The 22,538-nt window shown below is 39.4% G+C and overlaps 1 protein-coding gene across 3 annotated transcripts in view; it reads right to left on the reverse strand.

Moving 5' to 3' along the window:
* Positions 1–22,538, reverse strand: part of HIVEP3 (HIVEP zinc finger 3) — a 518,797-nt gene that overhangs the window by 495,989 nt on the left and 270 nt on the right. Inside the window, exon 2 of one of the 3 annotated variants that reach the window (XM_074380632.1) lies at positions 1,098–1,559. The exons of 1 other annotated variant lie outside the window; for it this stretch is intronic. The gene's annotated coding sequence lies outside the window, so the exon portion shown is untranslated. Of the gene's footprint in view, positions 1–1,097; positions 22,436–22,538 lie in introns of those variants that run through there. One more of the 3 variants, XM_074380631.1, reaches the window with a different exon arrangement.

The raw sequence follows: 22,538 nt of genomic DNA on the forward strand, positions 1-22,538 counted from the left end.
TCCAAATGAAAAGTCTTGCTTTGTCTCTGCTATGAATTTGAAAATACAGATATTTAAAATCTGAATAGGAGCCCTACCTGTTTATCTTTACATTCCTATAGTAACAGTTGAAATGCTTCCAGCAATGAATTAATAACAGAATAAGAGAAGGGCCATAAGGAAATTTTAAAAGGTGGGGAAGAAAGAAATCTCTATTAATATTTCAAAATTTTATCCAACTTCATTAAATTTAATTCGATAAATTAAATTAAATTAGCCCAAGATGCCAAATGTGCTACTCAAAAGTCTCCCTTTTAGTCTTTCCCAATAGCAGAGAAGCAGGAGGACACCCCAGGAATCTTGAAGACATAACCCAAAGCAGCTTACCAGAAACAAGAAATGTTTACATTTCTTGTTTAATCTTTAAATGCCACATGAATTTTACATTGCCCTCCTCTACCCATGTGTGGCAATAGCTTTTACGAGGAGGAAAAGTCAAAACTATTTCCCCCCAAAGTTTCAAGCAGCATCCAGGAGATGCAGCCAGTCTGTCCTATGATTTCATGTGCCCCTGGCATAATGCCCCATGTTGGAGAAGCATGGAGGAAACAGGAAGTTCCACAGATAAAGGGGTTTTGTTTTGCTTTCAGCAGGGAAAGATCTTCATTTTGGCACTGCCAGGAAGCCAGTCCTTTTCCACTCAAAGGACAGCATTTCCTGAAGAGCAGATACATGTTCCTTCCCAGCTGGTGGAGAGTCTGCCAGGTGGAAAGGAAACGGAACGCCACAAAATGAACAATACAACTGCATTTGAGCAAGGATGTGCACATCGCAGAGAAAGAAAGGGACCAAGGGCAAGCAGGGTGAGAGTTCAGGGAAGAGGAGAAAGTCACGCAGCCCCAGCACAGAGCAAGGCAGCAGGGGGTGCAAAGCATGAGCAGGAGGTGGGGAAAAGGCAGAGAAAGGTGAGAAAATGGATGAGTTGAATTGGACTCATGGCAAAGATGAGCAAATCAGAAATAATGGTGGGAAAACAGAGCATTAATAAAGCTGGGCCAACAAAAAATATCTACATCCTGAGCTTCACAGAGCACCTAGAACAGCCACAGAGAAATCACCTCCTCTATTGTAGGTCCAATGACGCCGATCTGTCCTCCCATTTCCATCAGCTTATTGTGTTGTGACATCTGCTTAGGTGAACTTTCTAGGCACCGATGAAGCTGGAGTTACTGAGTGATTTCCAAAATTCACTCTAAATGCTATGATCAATGACAAATTTAGGTCTGAAAATTACTTAACCAACCTTTGAATGAATGTAAGTCAATGACAAGCATTTTCCCTCAAATTTAGTAAGTTAAAAAAGGGTTCCTTGTTGGTTTTTATTTGCATCTCTTAGATTATTCAGCATCAACTCAGTGCATTCCAGGCTGGGCTCCTGTATAGTCGTGTCCAGAAAGGTCTCATTCTGTGGCTTTCATCTTTCCTTACTCCACTCACATAAAGATGAGATGGCAAACGCATCTGTGACTGTCAGGCCTGTTTTGGCCTCCAGAGGTCCATGCTGCTGGTGGTCAGCAGCCCTGTGGAGAGGCAAAGCCAGGGAGAAAATGAGACAGCTTTCAAGGATCATACTTATGGAAATCCCCGGGGCACATGGCCAATATCAAAACCCAACCAGCACCACCACCAAAGCAAAGAAATAAAATCAGAATTCTTCTATTTGTTATGAGGGCAATTCTCCATTTTCAAACTCAGGTATGTAAGGAATGCAACTTACCTGTTCTCTAATAATCTTGATTTATAGTGCAGTCCTCTGTTAGACAGAGATTAATTCCGGGCAACTCAAGGTCTCTCTTCCAATCCCATCTCCCTGGAATTAAGTCTACATTCCAGGGCCTTACTCAGTAAGTGCCAAAGCCTGTGAGCCTTGCCTAAATACAGGCGCATGGGTTTTCTCTGCTCTGGCTTGCCAGACCTATGAGGGGTTTGCACGGTCACTGCCCCTCAGGATTCCGTGCAGACACAGAGCAAGACCTGCTTCCTAAGGAACCACAGACGTCTGCCTTTCCTCCTTCCCTCCAGCTCTCCTCCTCTCTCCTTACCAAGGGCACCATCACCCCATTGGGAAGTGGGTTTAAAGGTTTTAAAGAAGGCTTTTCTTACTCATGGGGTATCTTTCTAGATCTTTTGTCTATGCATTGAGTCCTTTGGTGCCCCACTAGAAACTGACTGTAGCAAATCAAAAGCTAAGCATCGATTTCTGAAATCCGCTATATCACTTGTCCCCTGAGGCAATGAGCACAGAACACCCTAGCTGCCTGGGCAGGGGACGTGCCATCCCTAAGAGAAATCAGAGGGACAAAAATCTCAGTGAATAACTGGGAAGAGTATCCTGCCACATTCTCCATCGTGCTTCAGCTGCCTACACGGCAATGGCTGTCTGCTTTCCTTTCATGCTTTGTCCCTTTTGAACTTCTTGCATCAAAAGTCTTTAGGAAAAATATCAAATAATTAGACACTGTAATTGCTGGTTGCACAGGAACAGGAAGAAAGGGCAAAAGGGGCCTTTGGCTAGTTATGTGGGGCTGAAACAGCATGAATGGTTCAAGGAACAGCAAGTAATGAAATGTGGTTAAGACGGAGGAGGCAAGCATCCCATTTATGTTTTTTAAAAGACTATATTTGTATATAGACAGATATATGTGAATAAATGTACAGAAAAAGATTGAGCATCCATATTTTTTCTCTATGTGCTGCTCATTGTTTAAATTATTTCCAATAAGAAAGTATATCTGCTTTCTGTATACAAACGAAATGCAGGGTGCATGTGGAAGGTCAGTACCAGATAAAGGTGGACAGACAGGCCGTAAGGACAGGAAATAAATGCTTTCATTAGGAGTTTAATCTTTATCATGAAACTGGTAAAATACAGACAAAATTTAATAATCCTAATTAGCATCTTCTGGTTATTAAATCAACATACACTCATTGTAGGGAATTTGGAATACAAAGAAATAGAAAAGTAAACTTAAATGCTTCAGTAATCCCCTGAGAGAGCCAGTGTTGACATTTTTGTATAGTTCCTGCTGATTTTAATACATGCACATGAATATTTTTAACTATATTTGATCATTTTATGTAAATAATTTGGTGTATATCTTCCCAGAATTTTCCAACAAATATATATTTCTTTAAATGAGATCACACTACACAACGTTCATCAACTTACTCTTTTCATTTAGCAATCAGTATCTCCTAGCCATCTGACTTCATCCACTGATAGAGATCAACCTCATTCTTTCTACCAGACATAGTATACTTTATTAAACAGGATATACCTTTGATAACCAGTACTCTACTAATAGACATTTGAAGTATTTCCAGTTTTAGGATTATAAAAATGCTTTAGTTACTATCCTGATATATTTATGTATGCAAATATTTCCTGAGATAAAATTCTTTAAAATGTATTGTTAGGTCAAATAGTATGCACATTTTAAATTTTAAAGTCCTCCAAAAATGCTGTACAAATAAATCATTCTAACAATCGAACATGAGAGTACCCTTTCACCAAACCTTAGCAACACTGCGTATTTTGTATCTTTTAATGCCTGATGATCTGACTGTCAACACGTAATACATTATTTATTTTACAAATATTTTCCTCCTATTGATATTTATCTTATTACTATTTTCATTTTCTTTTCAAAGATTTTTTTCCAATTCATATTTCTGAAATTATTAAAAAAGGTTCATCCATGTTTAATTGTAGACTTTTGTTTTATATTTAAATACGTAATCTATCTGTAACCTACTTCGGTTTAAGAATTGAAGAATTCAGGTTTTTTTAATAAAAATTTTAATGAAATATAAGATACATACAGAAAAGGGCACAAAACATCAACATACAGCTTGAAGAATTTTCACAAAATAACCCCATCCCATACCATACACTCAAACCAAGAAATCAAATATGACACCTTAAAAGTCCCTTAATTCCTACTTCTAGTCATTACCACCCCCAGATAACCACTATCCTTATTCCTGTTACCAGAGATTTGTGCTGCCTGTTTCAGCCTTTGGCTTCTTTTTCTCAGCATTATGCTTGTGACATACACTCATGGTTTTACAACGTGACTATAGATTACTTATTCTCATTTCTGTATATATTCCCAAATGCTATGATTTATTTATCCATTCTACTGTCTTTGGACATCTGGGTTGCTTCAAGTTTGAGGTTATTATGAATATGAATGCTATCCTTCTTATATATGTCTACTGGCAAATATATATACTACATTTGTTTGTCATATATCCAGGAGTGGGGAATTGGGGTACAGACTGTATGTTCAGCTTTAGTAGATACTGCCCAGTAGATACTGCCCAATGATCTTCCGTGATAGCTGTATTAGTTTACATTCCCACCAATAATATACGAGAGTCTACCTGTTCCATGTTCTTGTCAACACTTGGTATTGTCTGACTTTTTAATTTTAGCCATTCTGCAGGACATGTAGAAATATTTTTTTGTAGTTTTAATTTGCATTTCTCTGAGAATTAATGCAATTGAGATATAACTTTTAATATATCTATAGGCCATTTGAACATCCTCTGTGTGAAGTCTTTGTTCAAATTTTTTATCCATTTTTCCATTGGGTTACTTGCCTTTCTCATACTGATTTGTAGTTGTTTATAGTATCGTCTCCTACCCTCTGGGCTTGCCCTTTCATTCTCTTAATGGTATCTTTTGATAATCAGAATTTCTTGATTTTAATCTAGTTTATCAATATTTTCCTTTATAGTTAGTCCTTTCGTGTAATGTTTATGAAATGTTTGGCTATTCTAAGGATATACATTTATTCTCTTATATTTTAAGAGCTTTATTGTCTTACCTAACATATATAGATCTACAATGCAGCTAGAATTGATATTTGTGAATGGCTTGACAAAAATTCATATTTTTCCATATGGATACTAAATTATTCAGCACTATTTATTGAAAAGACACTCTTTCTCTACCGTATTTTAGTGCCCACTTTCTCATAAATCAGGTGACCATATTTAGACCTCTTTCTAAATTCTCTAATTTGTTCCATTGGGCTTAAGGAAACAGGAATATGTCACCCCAAAATATGCCTCTGACATAAAAATTACTTTTTAGATAAAGGCAATTATGAAGCAGTAAACAGAGAAAAAGCTCACCCTATCCTAATTTCTGCTTACAGGCAGGATATAAATTCTCCTTTACTAGAGACAATTCTAGACTCTTATCAGCCCAGAGATAGCACCAGCAGAACCTGAAAATAAACCTCACTCCATTAGTTTCCTTCCATATATTTACCATCCCAACTTTCCCATCCTTGGAAGCCTAAAACTCTTTGATTTGTCCTTTCATTTGTCTACAGATGTATTGCTGTTTTGTTGAATATGCTATATAAGCTAGAGCTCTAAGCCACTGCTTTGAGATACTTTTCATTAAAGTTTCTCCCTCATGATGTGTGCTACACATGTTAATAAGCTTGCTTGTTTTTATCTTGTTAATCTTGTCTTTTGTTACATGAATCTTTCTCAACTAAGAACTCATAGAGGCTGAGGAAAAATTACATTTCCACCCCAACAGGTCCATCTGTCTATTTTAGTACAGATGCCACATTGATTTAATTACCATAGCTTAATATTTGGTGCCATAAGTTATCTCAGCCTCCTTCATATTGTCTTGGCTTAACTTGACCCTTTTCTTTTCCACGCAAATTTTATATTTAATTTGTTGATATCCATTTAAAAAGATGCTGGAATTTTGAATGGCTTGTATTATATACAAATTAATTTAAGCAAAACTGAATCTTCACAATACTGAGTCATCCATTCTATGAACATGGTATATCTTTCCATCTACTTAAGTATGTCTTCTTGTTTTCAGTGTTGAGATCTTGTACATCTCTATCATATTTATTCGTATGACTCTGGTGTTTTCTGAGGCTATTGTAAACGGTATTGTTTTTTAAATTTCATTTTCTATTTTTTATTGCTAGTATATGTAAGCATAATTGGTTTTTATATACTGACCTGGTATCCAGCACCCCTGCTTAAATTTACTTGTTAATTCTAATAGCTTATCTACAGTTTCTCTTTGATCTTCTATATATACAATCATGTTGCCTATTGATAATGACAGTTTTATTTCTTACTTTCCAAACCATATATTTTTTATTTCTTTTTCTTGCCTTGCTACAATGGCCAGGATCTCTAATGCAATGTTAAATTCAAGTGATGCTAGCACATATCTCAAGGAGAAGATTTTCAACATTTCACCATCAAAGTATAATGTTTAAGATACTTTTAGGTACTCATTAACAGAATAACAAATTTCCTTTGCTTAGACTTTTTAAAAACCATGAATCAATACAGAATTTTATCAAATCCTTTTTTCATATCTAATGAGATGACTATATCTTTTTACTCCTTTATTCTGTTACTATAGGATATTATCTTGATTTATTTTTAAATGTTAAACTACTCTCTAATTCCTAAAGTCTATTCCATTTGATTATAATGTATTATCTTTTTTATATATCACTAAATTCATTTTGATTATATTTTGCTTAGTATTTCTGTACCAATGTCAGGAGGGTTTTATCTTTAATTTCCTTTTCTTGTAATGTCCTTGTCAGGTTTTGATATAATGTTTTTTGTTGAGAATGAGCTGGGAAATGCTACTTTTTTTTCTATTCTCTAAAAGAGTATGTAAGATTGATGTTATTAATTTGTTTAAATGTTTGGAACACTTTATTGGAAAAGCCATCTGGCCCAGAAAATTTGTTTGTCCTGCTGTTTGATAAGAAAGTCTTTAATAATAAATCAAACTCTTTACTATATATAGCTGTATTCAGGTCTCCTATTTCTACTTGTGTTAGCTTTGGTATACCAGTTTTTTTTGGAATTTGTTTATTTCATCTAAATTGTCAAGTATGTTGGTACAAAACTGTTCATAATATCCTCTTGTTAAGGATACATCTTCTCCTAAAATGTCTAACCAGTTTTCTCAAAACCAGTCATTGGATAATAAATTGCTTTTAAAATGATATGCTGTGCTACCTCTACCATGTAAAAATTTCATTTAAGCAGTCATTCAGAAGTATGTATTGGTTCAAACTATAAACCAGGCATTATTCCAGTGTTAGGAATATACTATTAAACAGGACAGCATTCCTGCTTCATGAAGCTTTCATTTAATGAGGAGAACAGACAATAAACAAAATAGCAATAAGTACTCCAAAGAACCAAGAAAGGTTAGGGTCTGGGGAAGTGAAAAGGAAAGGCCAATTTGAGGAGAATCTGAATGATGTAAGGGAATGAGCCATCAAAAGATCCAAAGGAAGAAGTGTGAAGGCCCTAAGGTAGACATGTATTTGGCATGCTGTAGGAAGAGTGAAGAAGCCAGTGTGACTGTAGCAGGGTGAGAGAGCAGAGATGATTTAGAAATCTAGGCAGGGGTCAGATTATACAGGGTCCTATAGACCATGGTAATGATTTGAGATATTAAAAATGTAATGGGAAAACAATGGCTTTGAACAAGCAAGTAACATGATCTGACTTGTGTTTGAAGACTACTCTAACTAATGTGTGTAGAATAGACCATAAGGGGGAAAAAAAGAAGTTGAGAAGCCACTTAGAAGCTATTACAATAATTCAAGCAAGGGATGGTGCTGGCTTGAACTATGTTGAAAACCTACATATCTACTTACCTCCTATATGGAGATAAGAAGTGGTCGGATCCCGGCTATGTTTTTAAGGTAGGTCAACAGGACTTGCTGAAGGCCTAAATGTGAGAGTTATAGGAAAGAAAAGACTCAAGGGTAACTTCTAGGTTTTTGGCCTTGGAAACTGGGTAGACAATGGTGCCATTTTATGAGCCTGAGACTCTTACGAAAGGAGCAGATTTAGGGCAAGGGGGGTTGGAAGTCAGGAGTTTGGTATATACTTCAGGTCTGTTTATACACTCAAGTGGAGAATCTTGGTGAACAAGTGAATATATGGGTCTCAATCTCAGGAGAATAATGAAAACTGGAGATACAAACTTAGGTATCATGTGCATCATACCACAAGACAATTCATTCATCTAGGAATGGGTAACAGGTCTAGGGCCTGAGACCTGGGATACTACAAGAAGTTGAGAAGAGATTCAGAGCAAAGACTGAGGAATGTCCAATGAGGGGAAATCCCCACGTGTATATCAGTCTGTTTCTGAATTCTCTACTCTGCTCTCCTGATCTTTCTGTCTGTCCATTCTCGTGTCAATTTTGATTCTTCATTTCAAATGACAAAACCAATTCAAACTGGCATATGTGCTAAACCAGGTCTAGTACAAATGATGTCACCTGGGTGCAGTTTCTCTCCATCTGTCTGCTATGCTCTCTTCCATGGTGGCTTCATCTTTGAACAATCATCTTAACCTTTAGTTCCAGGTAATAACAACAGGCCTGGGGCCCCACACCAGGAAAAGAGTGAATGCTTCTGGAGAGCAAAATCCACAGATGTCTGCCACAATTCCTCTGCCAACACCAAACTGGCTTAATTACTCTACTTACAGATACACTTATCATAACTAGTACGGCTTTTATGTTCATATCACTACTGTTCTTTCTCAGAAAATTTCCAGCTATTCATTTATATTTATTCTTAGAGAAGCTATGCTTCTAATCTGTCTCATTCCACTCTGATAAGACTGCCCTTTCCCCAAAGCACCTTAAATTTTTATTTCCTGCAAAGCATCCCTCCTGTGGGATGCTTACTTCCATGTTCTCCTCCTATCCATAAATTTACCCTCCCTCAATACATAGATCAAATCTTTCCTCCTCCATGATATATTTCCCATTTATCACATCTGGAAGTGTTATCTCTGCCCTATGTATGGCTACAGCATAAATAGCATTATTCAAAGAGCCCAGATTTGTAAAGTATTTTTTCCTATTTGTCACAATCTCCCAACTAGGTTGTAAACTCCTTTGGGAAGAGACTCTTGTTTTATATGTCTATATGCTTCTCTCAGCAACCTGCACAATCCTGGAGACACAGTTTCTAAACTAAATGCATATTTTTAAACAATTGCCTCGTTAAGCCACCACTTCTATATCTCTCTTCTTTTTTCTCTAATGAATGAACAGCAATAGAAGAAAACAATAGAATAATGTTTGTGGTTTATGATGTGAAGTCTTCTCTGTAGGTGAGTATCCATCATTTAGGAATGGTTGTAAGTACCTAGTGTAAAGTATCTTGGGTGCTGGAGCTTTGATTTTAGGCAAAATGATGGAAGGTGACGAGATACAATGACAAATAAAACGGACACAGTCCCTGTCCTTATGAAGCTCACAAATTCCTTTTCCAGTGCTATAACTCCTTATTCCATTCTTTTCATGGTGGTTTGTATTTTAAAATTTCAATTTTAATGCAATAAATTTTCTCAACCTTTTATTTATTTATTTATTTATTTCGAGACAGAATCTCACTCTGTAGCCCAGGCTAGAGTGCAGTGGCATAATCTTGGCTCACTGCAAGCTCTGCCACCTAGGTTCAAGTGATTCTCATTCCTCAGCCTCCCAAGTAGCTGGGATTACAGGCACGTACTACCACACCTGGCTAATTTTCTTGTATTTTTAGTAGACACATTGTTTTGCTATGTTGACCAGGCTGGTCTCAAACTCCTGACCTCAAATGATCCACCCACCTCAGCCTCCCAAAAGTACTGGGATTAGAGCCGTGAGCCACCAAATCTGGCCTTTTGTTTTGTTTTGTTTTGTTTTGTTTTGTTTTGTTTTGTTTTGTTTTGTTTTGTTTGAGACAGAGTCGTCTCACTCTGTTACCCAGGCTAGAGTACAGTAGAGCGATCTCGGCTCACTGAAACCTCCATCTCCCCAGTTTAAGTGATTCTCATGCCTCAGCCTCCCAAGTAGCTGGAATTACAAGCATGTGCTACCACACCTGGCTAATTTTTGTATTTTTAGTAGAGGCAGGGTTTCACCATGCTGACCAGGCTGGTCTCAAACTGCTGACTTCAAGTGATCCGCCCGCCTCTGCTTCCCAAAGTACTGGGATTACAGGTGTAAGCCACCACACCCAGCCAACAACCTTTTTTTAAGTTAATGTATTTGGCATTTTACTTAAGCCCTTCCCTGTGCAGAAATCATGAAGATATTCTCTTATATCACCATTCAAAACCTTCATAGTTTTTGCTTTTACATTTAAGTAATCCCATTAATATGGTTTGGATCTATGTCCCTATCCACATCTCACGTCTAATCATAATCCCCAGTGTTGGAGGTGGAGCCTGGTGAGAGGTGATTGGATCACAGGGGTGGATCCTTCATGAATGAGTTATCACTATCCCCTTGGTGCTGTTCTCCTGAAAGTGAGTGAGTTCTCATGAGATCTGGTTGTTTAAAATTGTGTAGCACGTCCCGCCTTTCTCTCTCTCTTGCTCTTACTTGGGTTCTGTGACATGCCTGCTCTTCCTTCACCTCTGCCATGATTGTAAGTTTCCTGAGGCCTCCACAGAAGCTAAGATGCCAGCATCATGTTTCCTGTATAGCCTGCAGAACCATGAGCCAATGAAATCTCTTTTCTTTATAAATTACCCAGTCTCAGGTATTTCTTTGTAGTAATGCAAGAATAGATTAATACATCCATTGAAACGGATTTTTATGCATTGTGTAAAGTGACAGTTGAATTACATCTTTTTCATGTCATATCCATGAGTCCCAGTATCATTTATTGGAAAGTTCACCCTTTACCTGTAGTGTCTCCTTCATAATATATCCAGAGTCTATAAATGCAAAGTAATGTTTATGGGCTTTCTATTTTGTTCTGTTGGACTCTTTGCTTATCCTTGAATCAATACCATGCCATTGTTATTATGATAGCTTTATAATAAAACATGATACCCACACACCAAGTCCTCTTATTTAGTTCTCCTTTAAAATGTCTTAGGTATTCTCATTTAAAATAACTATGATTGTGGACATTTCTCTTCTTTGTGGTTCTGTCATTTTCTTCTTTATATATTATGCAGTTGTTAGGTACATATACATTTCAAACTTACATTTTCCTGAACATATTTTTTTATTCCTAATAATGTTTTCAACCACAATCTCTACTTTATTTGATATATTACTTGTTATTTAATGGTATATAGTTTTCCATTCTTTCATTTTCACTCTTTCTGTAGCCTTATATTTCAAATACATCTTCCTTAACTAGCTGGGATGTTAAATACCCTGCTTCTATTCCTTTTATGCTTATTTTAGAAATGACAGCAAACATTGTTAATTTACCAGCCTGAGGATAATCATTATCTTTACTCTCCTTCCAGGTAACATAAGGACCTTAGAATCCTCTTGATACTTTTTACTCCCTTTCTTAACTTATATGCTATTATTGTCTTTCAATTCTAAATATTTCAGCCCATAAGATACTAAAATTTTGTTTTATGCTTCATTGTTCATCCACATTTACATTCACTCACATGGTGACCTCTTTATAAGATCCTTAATTCCTTATAGTTTCTCAGCTTTTTCTATCTGCAATAGCTTTCCTTCTATCTAAGATTGCCTTCTGTGAGGCAAATTAATTAAGATTGCCTTCAGTGAGGCAAACTCACTACAGTGGTGGCAAACTCCACATTCTTATTTATATGAAAATGTTTTCATTTTGCCATTGTTCTTGAAAGGTCTTTTCTCTGTGGATAGAATGCTAAGTTTTCAGCTATTTCAGTTACAAATACTCTTCCACTTTCTTCCAGATTCCATTGGTGTTGAGAAGTATGTAAAATACTCTTTCCAAAGTCACATGGTTTTTTTGTTTTTGTTTTTGTTTTTGTTTTTTTGGTTGAGGCTAGAATTTTTTCTTTGCTTTCAATGCTCTGCTTATAAATTTTTGGCTTGATAAATTTGATCAATTCTGGAAAAATCTCAATCATTATGTCCTTGAATAGTTGTTTCTGCCCTACTCTCTTTCCTCTCTTTTCCAATTACATAAATGTATGTTAGATCTTCTCACTCCAGCCTCCATGTCTTTAAGCCTCTCTTTCATATTTTCTGTCATTTTGTCTCCCTGTGCAGCATTTGAATAATTTCTTATGCCTCATCATTTAATTATTCACTAATTTCTTTTTGATTTTGTCAAATGTGCTGTCTAATGGGAAACCGCTACGTTTTAAAATTTCATTTTTATATTTTTATTTCTGGAAGTTCTGTTTAACCTACTTAAAATCTGCCAAGCCATTTTTAACTGTTACCCATTCCCTGAAGACATTTATAAGGGTACTTTTATTTCTATGAACATAATAAGCATAGGTTTTTATTTGTCTCTATACTTACATAAAGAATTTGTGAGTCTGGTTTTCTTTTTTCCTACTCATTGCTTCTGTTGTTTCCCTCTTCATGTTTTATTTTGCTTTATGTTTTGTTATTTCTGACTATACTGCTCATTGTCCCTTGAAAATCAAGAAGGAGGTGCCCTCCTCCAAAGATTCATCTTTGATTCTGCCAGGTGTCTGGGGGTGGGGTTAGGAACCTGGAACTGGTTCTACCTTAAGCTTGGAACTAACAACCTTAAACCAAGTTCATGGCTTTAGGTTCTCAGAAATTGAGGTAGCATACAACCATCCTCAAATCTGTGAAAAGGGCCGGGTGTGGTGACTCACTCCTGTAACTCCAGCACTTTGGGAGGCTGAGCAGGGCAGATCACTTAAACCCAGGAGTCTGAAATCAGCCTGGCCAACATGGCAAAACTCCATCTCTACAAAAATATAGAAAAAATTAGCTGGGCATGGTGGTACATGCCCATAGTCCCAGCTAACCATAAGGATGAGGTGAGAGGATCACTTGAGCCCAGGAGGTCAAAGCTGCAGTGAGCCGTGATCATGCCATTGCACTGTAGCCTGGGTGACAGAGTGAGACCCTGTCTAGAAAAGAAAAAAAAAAATCTGTGAAAAGGCTTGTCAGTCACACAGCCACTTGCTTCTTTTTTCTCTCACCCTGCTCAGTACCAGGGCAACCTCCCTTCTGTCCCAGAAGGGTGGAGAGAACCAGTATTACTTCTGGTTCACCTTTGCCCTGAATAAATCCAGCTTTATATGGAGATGGTCTGAGACTCTCCACTTTGAGCAAGGCATGTACTTTGACAAAAACCTCCTTGTTCTGCAAGGCTGCCGAAACTAAAGTCTGTATTTATTAGGATCAACAAATGTTCTCAGGGAAAAAGCAACTTAGGTATTCTACTGTTTCAGTGTATCTCCTCAGCTCTTTGATGCTTTTAAGAAAACCTAAATTTTTTTCAATTTAAAAAATATATCCAACATTTTAATATTTTCAGTAGAATTTTGGTCCAAATAACCTAGTCTACCATTACTAGAAACCAAAGCCTACCATTTCCTCTCTCCATTATCATTGACTGAGGCTAAGTTTTCCTGGACAAGCTACAGTATTTGCATGAGATTCTTTTTGACAGAGGAGGAAGGCATGCCTAGGATAGTCTTTCAGATGAGCTGTTTTTACAACTCAAAGACTCTCTTCTTCCCTGCTACCACAGAGACAGAGTACTTCTTACAAATATGGCAGCCTGCTTATGTGATTCTTTACATAACTCCACTTCTTTTGCTTCTCTGAACCAAACTACATCTAGGATTCTTTACACAACCCCTCTTCTTTTGCTCTCTGAACCAAACTACATCTAGGAGGGTTTCCTCCACCAGCTGTACACTCAGTTCGCACAACGACTGCAAGCAACAGATACAGCTTTTACATCAGGGTGGACTTTTCATCTTAAAGAGCATGACTTTTCCAGTACTTTCCAAGATCTACTGTCACTGGGCTCTCTCACCATTTCTATGCTGCTTCCCTTCATTTCAATAGCTTCCGCCTGATCTCATCTACTACGGTCTTTACGCATATTTTGAAGTCTATGGATTAAATTTCTCTCCTACTTTTGCTATGAATAGAGTTTTTCTAGGTTTTGTTGTTGCTCACCTTCCTTATTGCTTTCAAGTGTTTCTAGGAAGACAAGTTGACAATGCCACCAAATGAAGCAATGTTTATACACAAAGGTTCAAATAATCTTGACTCCTCTCTCTCTCACACACGCAACCAACACCCAATACATTGGCAAATTATGTCAACATTACCTTCAAAATATATTCAAAACTTCCTCACTTCTTGCCATCTCCATTTCTCTTTTAGTCCAAGCCACAAGTGTATTTTATCAGGACTATTGCATAGCCTCCTAATTAGTCTTCCTACTTCACCTTAACTGCCTTACAATCTATTCTCCATATAGCATTTACATTCTAAGACAGAAGCTAAATCATGTCACCTGTGCTCAGAATCTTCCAATAGCTTCTCATGTCACTCAGAATGAAATTCAAAGTCTTGATTATAACTATGAGGCCCTGCATTCCCTTCACCTCCTCCTCTTCCGTTATTTGTTGCATTCCAGCCACAACATTCTCCTTGCTGTCCTTCACACAGGTCAAGCATACAACCACCTCAGGGTCTTTGTACTTGCTGAACCCTCTGTAGGTGTATTAGTTCATTTTCATGCTGCTGATAAAGACATACCTGAAATTGGGAACAAAAAGGTTTAACTGGACTTACAGTTCCACATGGCCAAGGAGGCCTCAGAATCATGGTGGGAGGTAAAAGGTACTTCTTACATGGCAGCAGCAAGAGAAGAAGCAAAAGCAGAAACCCCTGATAAACCCATCAGACCCCATGAGACTTTCACTATCACAAGAATAGCATGGGAAAGTCCAGCTCCCATGATTCAATTACCTCCCTGGGTCCCTCCCACAACAGGTAGCAATTCTGAGAGATAAAATTCAAGCTGAGATTTGGGTGAGGACACAGCCAAACCATATCAGTAGGGAATGCTCCACCTCTAGATTTCCTCATGGCTTACTTTTTCTCACTTAATTTACATCTCTGCTCAGATCTCACTTTATCAAGAGGCCTTCCTTGAACAATCTCTCTAACATAACATTTCCTCCTATATCCAACTCTTGCCTCCTGACCCAGTTTTATTTTTCTTCTTGGTATTCATTATCATCTAATATGCTTTATTTTGTTGCTGTTGTTGTTGTCCAGAGTTGCCTTTTCTTCCATCAAAATCTAAGCTTTAGAATGGGAACTTTGTCTTGTTTTGCTCAGTGATATATCACAAATATCTAGAACAGTGCCTGGCATTATAGTAAGCACTCAGTAAATATCACAGAATGAATGCTGTGGATACAGAGGAACCCAATTGCAGGAAGTACAGTAGAACGAAAGACCAGGAAGCACCTTTCTCTCTGCTACCACATGATCTTTCACCTCCTTGACATCCAGCTTCTTTACTTACTGCTTCACTCTACCTTTCCCAAGTCACCACTTCCATCTTGAGTCTATAAATCTTCCCTACCTGAGGCTCCTCAGCTCACTGAAACTCAGTGTCCAAATCCCAAATCGAATTGGTCTTTCTTAGTCCAAAAACCCATGCAAAGTCCAATTAGCCATTGCTGGAGGCAGGGGGCGGGAAATGTGAGTGTGTCTGTGTTACATGCCAAGTAGAGTGACCCTCCCCAGGCTTCCACCAAAAGGAAATAAATGCTGTAGATCTTTAATTAAATACAAAACAAGACTTCTCTAATACAGCCCTGTCACTGACAGAGAGAAAATACATAACTTCTACTAGGGTGCCCCTAACTCAAATGCTTTCAGAATCCCGGAAGGTTAAGATACACGGGTGAAAAGGGAAGGGTGGGGAATAAGGCAAACTCAGGAGTCTATGCTGCATCTAAAGAGGGCAGCCACTGTAACTAACTACTGCCTAGGGGAATGTGGGGCCAATGTCACCTGATCTTCTGATGGTTCAAGAGAAATCACCCACTTGTTAAATGACAACTAATCTAATTTTTTGCAAGAAAAACCACTATGCAGACTGAATAATATATACCCGCTGAGCAAATCTGGCTAAGAGATACCAGGGTACAACTTCTGTTTTGTATAGTCAGCTCAAAAACAGGACATCAGTAATTTATCACACTCAAAAGCAATGTTTCCCAGGGGGGCTCAGTGTGAAGATTTCTTTAGTTGGAGTAACCAGTACTCTCAGTGCCCTTTTACAGCACCTGCCCCCATCTTCTCTACTAATCCTGGTACAAACTTCCACCAACTTTTAACCATGAGAGACAGAAGGCTTATTGAAAAGCATTTGGGCTTTGAAATCAAGTGGGTCTGGACTAAAAACAAAAAAACCTCAATATTACCTCCTAGCATTATTCCTTAACCTCTCTAAACCTCAGTCTCCTCATCTGCAAAAATAGGGATGCTAACCCTTACCTAGAAGGATTAGGTAACTTTTGGGAATAATGCTAACCCTTACCTAGAAGGGTTAGGTAACTTGGGAATAATAACTATTATTAACAGACTAGGAGAAGCCCCTTCCTATAGAAAGGCATTATACTTGAAAATCTGCAATTGTGATATGGGATGTTCATAATAAGTTAATGCCATCTATACCTCTTTATGAATAAGTAGAGGGTTAAAATGCACATAATAAATAGCACAAGGATGGAAAATACAGCTCTTTGAAGCCCCAGGTCTTCACACCAACGTAGTTGCTTGTGAACCTAGTCCAGAATGTCTAAGTTTGTAGAAGCCAGCACTAATTACAATTCATAGACATCAATTATGTAATTATTCAAGAACTCTCTCAACTCTTAAATCCATTTTTGTATGCATATTACAACACAACACTGAGTCAAGTAAAGGCATGCCAATTCTCCAATGGCCAAAATAAATTAATCCTGTAGTTCAGGGAGACACAACTGGGAAAAGAAAGCCCTGTTTCCTAAGCATCAGCTACAATGCTGTCTCCACCAGTGTCTAGAATGCAATAGTCTTCCATCCACTGACAAACGTGGAAAGGAACTGCTGCAAAAGGTTACTTCATAACCACAGGAAACACTGCTTTGTGCTGACCCTGCCCTGTGCTTTCTGAGGAGGAGTCACCCTATGAAGAAGCCATCAGGTCAGAGGCAGAAGCTACAAAAGACCCTTGGCTTTACACCACACAGCATACCCTAGAGCAAGCTTGTCCAACCTACAGCCCAGGAGAGCTTTCAATGCAGCCCAACACAAATTTGTAAACTTTCTTAAAACATTATGAGATTATTTTGTGATTTTTTTAAGCTTATCAGTTGTTGTTAGTGTTAGCTATTTTATGTGTGGCCCAAGACAATTCTTCTTCTTCCATTGTGGCAGAGGGAAGCCAAAAGATTGGACAACCCTGCCCTAGAGGGTCATGCAACAGAAAAGGGAGCATCCCAAAAGAAAACATAAAAACTCCCTCTAGGAACTGAAAGAACTCTCCACAACTGATACCAGAAACACGTTCCTACTATCAGATAACCTTAAGTAGGCTTCTTCCCTACCCAGGAGGTTTAAAAAGAAAGAAGTGTGTCTCTAATCACCGTACTTTCCCACCAAGAAGAGCTGAGCTCCCCCATGGCAGATTTGCCCTGACCTATTCCTATTTCTCAGCCCTCGTGGCCCTTATAATCACACATGGTGACTCAGTTTTCCTCCAGAGAGGCCCAAGCACAAGAAAATCATTTACATCCTTCACTGCCAAGCCTCTCTTATGAGGCAGACAATCTGCAATTATTTATGCTCTTTTCTAAATTTTAAAAAAGGAGGGGTATCTAAGATATAGGTCAATATCAGCCAGCAGTTTACAATCGTTGAAGACAGGCATCAGGTAAACAGGGGTTCAATATAATATTTTCTCCATTTTGTATATGTTTAAAATTTTCCGTAATGAAAATGTTTTTAAAGGGAAGGTGGAGGGAGGACACAGATATAACCTGAAAACAAAAACAAATGTTCTTCACCCTCTACTCAGGTCTAGACACAAAAAACCCGGGAAGTGCTCAGACTTTCTCATCAACAGCCTAGAGGGTTTACGTGTCCCTAGAGTGAAGCCGTATCTTCAAAGCACTACTCAATGTCCTTACAAAATAACCTTTGAAAAATTCCCTAGAACTTTCAAAAGTGTTCTGGCAGAACCCAGTTTCCCTTCTTGACCTATAAATCCTGCCTCCACCAATCACCCCTACAGCCTTTTCCTACTACAAGGGCCTCTACTTCCTGTTCCAGACTACTGTGCTGAACAACCCAGTTACTGAAATAGATCCTGGGTGGCAGGCAAATGCCTGTGTTCCAGCAGGTTGTTTAGCTGTTTCTCCCTCCTAGATGTCAGACGTGAGCAGTATGTAGGAATATTTTGTATTTTCTTCTTCTTCTCTTTAAACTCAATTTGCTCCTAGTAAGATTCTTTTTTTAAATGCCTACAGTGGAGTTTTGCAACTTCAACACTATTAAGATTTGGGGCTGAATAATTCTGTTTTGTGGGGGCTGTCTCATGCATTACAGGGTGTTCAGCCACATCTGTGGTCTCTACCCTCTTGATGCCAGTGGCACAAACACCACCCCAACTTCTAACAACCAAAATATCTCTAGGCATTGTCAAATGTCCTGGAGGACAAAATCACCTCCGGTAAGAACTGCTAGTCTAAAAAATATTGAAAATCCAAGAACAATATTGTCCTGGCCCCACCCCCACACCCCCCCCCATGAGATGATACAGTTTTTTTCCACATATACAACATCTTCCAATTTATAAATTTGTAAATATAAATACTTTTTAAATGTATCTTAAGCCAGAAAATATATAAAGTAATAAGAGGAAAATTAATTTAAAACCCTCACAACTGTGTTTTCTCTGTCTTCATGATTTCCTGGGTGAATGTTAGTTGTGTCCACCAAATTATCCTGTTTTCCAATGCGGTAATCAAAATATGGTGCTCCAAACCCTCTCTGAATGCCACATAATCTGTGTTTGAATTGGAAAGAAAAACTTCCAATGAGTTTCTCAGCACTCCCCATGACATGCACTGGCTCTCCAGAACCTATTTAACAGGTGTCACTGGAAAACAGAATCCTCCAAAATAACATTTCCCTACAAAATCAGAAAAACATGTCACCAGTGTGTCTCCCTGGCCCAACTCCAAACAGTCACACCTCAATTCCATCTCAGTGTAAGCACAGGAAGGCAGTATCCTCTCACACACAAAATGTTCCATCCCTACAGCTCCCAGTTCCAATTCTATATTTAAGACTTGGAGTCAGAAAGACTCACTGGTGTAGGCTCCATCTCACCGCCAGGCCTCTGAGGGAGGAAGAATACCCAATTCCCAACCTGACCAGGAAGTGCAACAGGAGGTTAAATGAGCCAGTATCCGATGCTGCAAACCCACTGGGAAACACTGCAATTTTTCTTCAGTAGGCAGACGGTTTCCCACCGTATTAAATGGTACACTCCCTTCTTGAGAAATCTGTTTTTGGTCTGCACAGGCCTTGTATTAGCCACCATTTATGATACAGCTTTGGGGGGCTACACATTCAAAACTGTCTCTCCTCCCCGCCCCGCTGGATTTCCCAGCTCCAATCAGTGGCTCTCACAAGCCTCCATCCTCTTACTGCTTTCCAGTTTCGTCACTCCTGGGAATGTTGTCTTATTCCTCCTCTCTCTTGCTTATAGGCAGGCAGTTGTTGGGTTCAGGGATTTTACCTTCTGGGGTTCATTCCTTCCTAGACCCATTTCATGCCACTGCCAGTCTCAGTCTGGATCCCCTCATCCTAGATTCTGGCCACAGCCTCCTAACTGGTCTCCCAGGTTTGGTCTTTCTCCTCTAAGATAGCTTTCACTCTGACAATGGAAAGTCTTTCAAGAGCACAAGTTAGAACAGCCAGAAGCCTTCTGTGGTTTTTCATTACCTACCACCAGATACAATCCCGTCTTCTTTGGTACACAGTTTGTGAAATACACCAAATGTTTGACCATGGAGGTGTCCAAGCAGTAGCAGGATGAGCACTGAGTGGCACAGGTGCCCACATGTGAGGGCATTTATCCACTGGATTGATGACAGAGGGAGACAGGAGAAGGGAGTTAAACTAAACGACTTTTAAAGTTTCCTTTCAACCCTGACTTCCCATGATTCTGGGAACTCTCTGGCCTGCCATGCAGGTCCTACCATCATCTGACCCCTGCAAAGTGATGATGCCCCCTGCAAAGTGAAGCCAGACAGTCCCCTATAATACTCCTCACATGGTCCTGCACATGGTTACCCCACTTCTATAGGATGACTTCTTTCATAATTGTCTTTTTTTTTTAATTATAAAAGTAGCAATGCTTGGTGGAACAAAATAAAACAATACTGGATATTAACATGAAGTCCTCAACCACTGCACTCCCGTGGGTAACCACTGGTGGCAGCAGACTACATGCCTCCTAGTCCTTTCCTACAACACACACTCCATTCATTTGACACCTGGTCTTACGCTGTGCCTTAGGAAGAAGGAGATTTAATTCTTATCTGCATTGACTTCTCTCTCCAGTTCCTTAAGGTAGTAAAGCTAGTTAGTTCATCTGCTTCAAGTGCTGTTATTCCACCAATGGGGAATTTAAAGGGAGGGAGATAAAGTTTCTTGCTCAAAATCACAGATTAGCTGGTGGCAAAGTTAAGACCAAAACAAGAACTCCTAACCCAATGTTTGTTATTACACTGTAAAGTGCTCTTCTCCTCACCATGCAGAAGATCATAGCATACAGACAGCAGGTAAAATAATTGCCTCTCCAAAGCATAATCTGCAGGGGCAGGATAGTCCAGTGGTTAAGAACTTGGACTTTGAACTCAGGCTGTCTAGGTTAGAATCTGGCTGTCATTTACTTAACTATATGACCTGAGTCAAGCAACTGGGCCTGAATGTCATCATCCCTTCCTTATAGGACTGCTGTGAGAATTAGTACCTTAATATCTGTAAACCACTCAAAATAGTACATATGTTAATAAAACATGCTATCCTACCTCTAACGTAACACCCAAAATACAATAAATATCTTCCCTATTAAAACCAAATCTGTTAGCTCTGAATTTTGTCTAACAATAAATCAGCATGGGTGAAAACTCATACAATATCAGTCCAAAAAATATTTAAGTGACACAAGGACTATAACCACTACTACAGGGAGGAATGACCTCCTAAAGACCTCATATATTAGAAGCATTATAACATTACTGTACCAAATAATAAATTTTAAAAAAAACCTTCAGGGCCTCTAACAGTAATTATCTAAGTAAAGTGGCCTGCAGATCTGTTAGAGAACTGTTTGCCATGGTAATATTTCTAGTAAATTGCTGCTTCTATACCAAAACTACTGGTGTTGCAGAACTGGCATGCTAATAGAAAGATTATTATAGAAACACTATTAAAATGAATCCGATATTATTAAAGATTCAACACTACAACAGCACCTGACTACAAGAAATTTCAAGCTGTATTGCTTAACGGGCAGATAAAAGTGCTAATTAAGTCCACTCTTAGAGGATATCCCTAGGCAGGACTGCACACCCAGGTAGCAAGAGGTCTTCAGACTAAATGAGGAACCAGTAACGCCAACCCAGCTGGATACAGCCTTCTGGGAAGATGGGGAGAGAATGGGAAGTGCCAAGGTTTTCTGCACCTGAAGGTAACCTGGTAAGGCAGACAAGTATCCAAACTTATTTGAACCTCAGTGTTTTCCTTAACTGCTTCATTGGCAACACTTCTGATTCCTCCTTTCTTGAGTGAAGAAAACCAAATCATCCACCATAGACTGACGACCCTCAATAACCGGCACAATCAGGGGGAAGCAGAGAAAGCCCGGCCATCATTACCAAAGCCTTCCCGAGCAACCAGAAGACATGGAATCGCTCGCTCACCTTGGCCAAAAGCATCTCTCCATGTAACCAGAGCCTAGAGCTCTCAGAGGTTTTTGAAGAGTTACCAGACTGAAGGCATTTCGTTCCAGGATCTATTAGCTTTCCCACCTTGTTAATTAACTAATTAGGGACGGGAAAGCAACTCACTAATACAAAGCGTCAGGAAAATGCTAAGTAAATTCGCCCACCTAGTCTAAATGTCAATGCTAAATTAAGAAGGGGGCAAGCGCGAGAGACTGAGTGGTCACCAGACTGCTGCAATCCAGAGCTCGCTAACGTAGAGACGGAGAGACCCGGACGCCCTGCAGCAACCTCCCTCCTGGCCCAGAGTGGGGCTGCCGGCTGGACTTCTGGAAGGGAAACCTGGACCAGGGCCACCCCGGGCACAGGGAACGCGGCTGGCGAGGCGCATCCTCGCTGCTCAGCCTCCGTCTCCCCGCATCTCTCGGACGTCAACAAACCCTGACCACAAAGTGAAACTTTCCCGGCCCCCGCGGTCGCGCCGGGTCTCTGCCCTCTGCCTGAGAGCGCGTCGAGGGGACAGGTGTGGGGCCGGGGCTGAGGAGGGGCCCCCGCCCCAGGGCCCGAGGTTGTGTAATCGGCCCGGGAGGTGGGGCTCAGGACACCTCCCCGCGCCGGAGCTGCGGTGGCCGGCCTGGGACCCCAGAGGCGGGGGCCGGCGCCCGGAGGCGTAGGGGGGGATGGGAAG

Source organism: Saimiri boliviensis, chromosome 11 (assembly GCF_048565385.1).
Source record: "Saimiri boliviensis isolate mSaiBol1 chromosome 11, mSaiBol1.pri, whole genome shotgun sequence".
NCBI lineage: Eukaryota > Metazoa > Chordata > Mammalia > Primates > Cebidae > Saimiri > Saimiri boliviensis.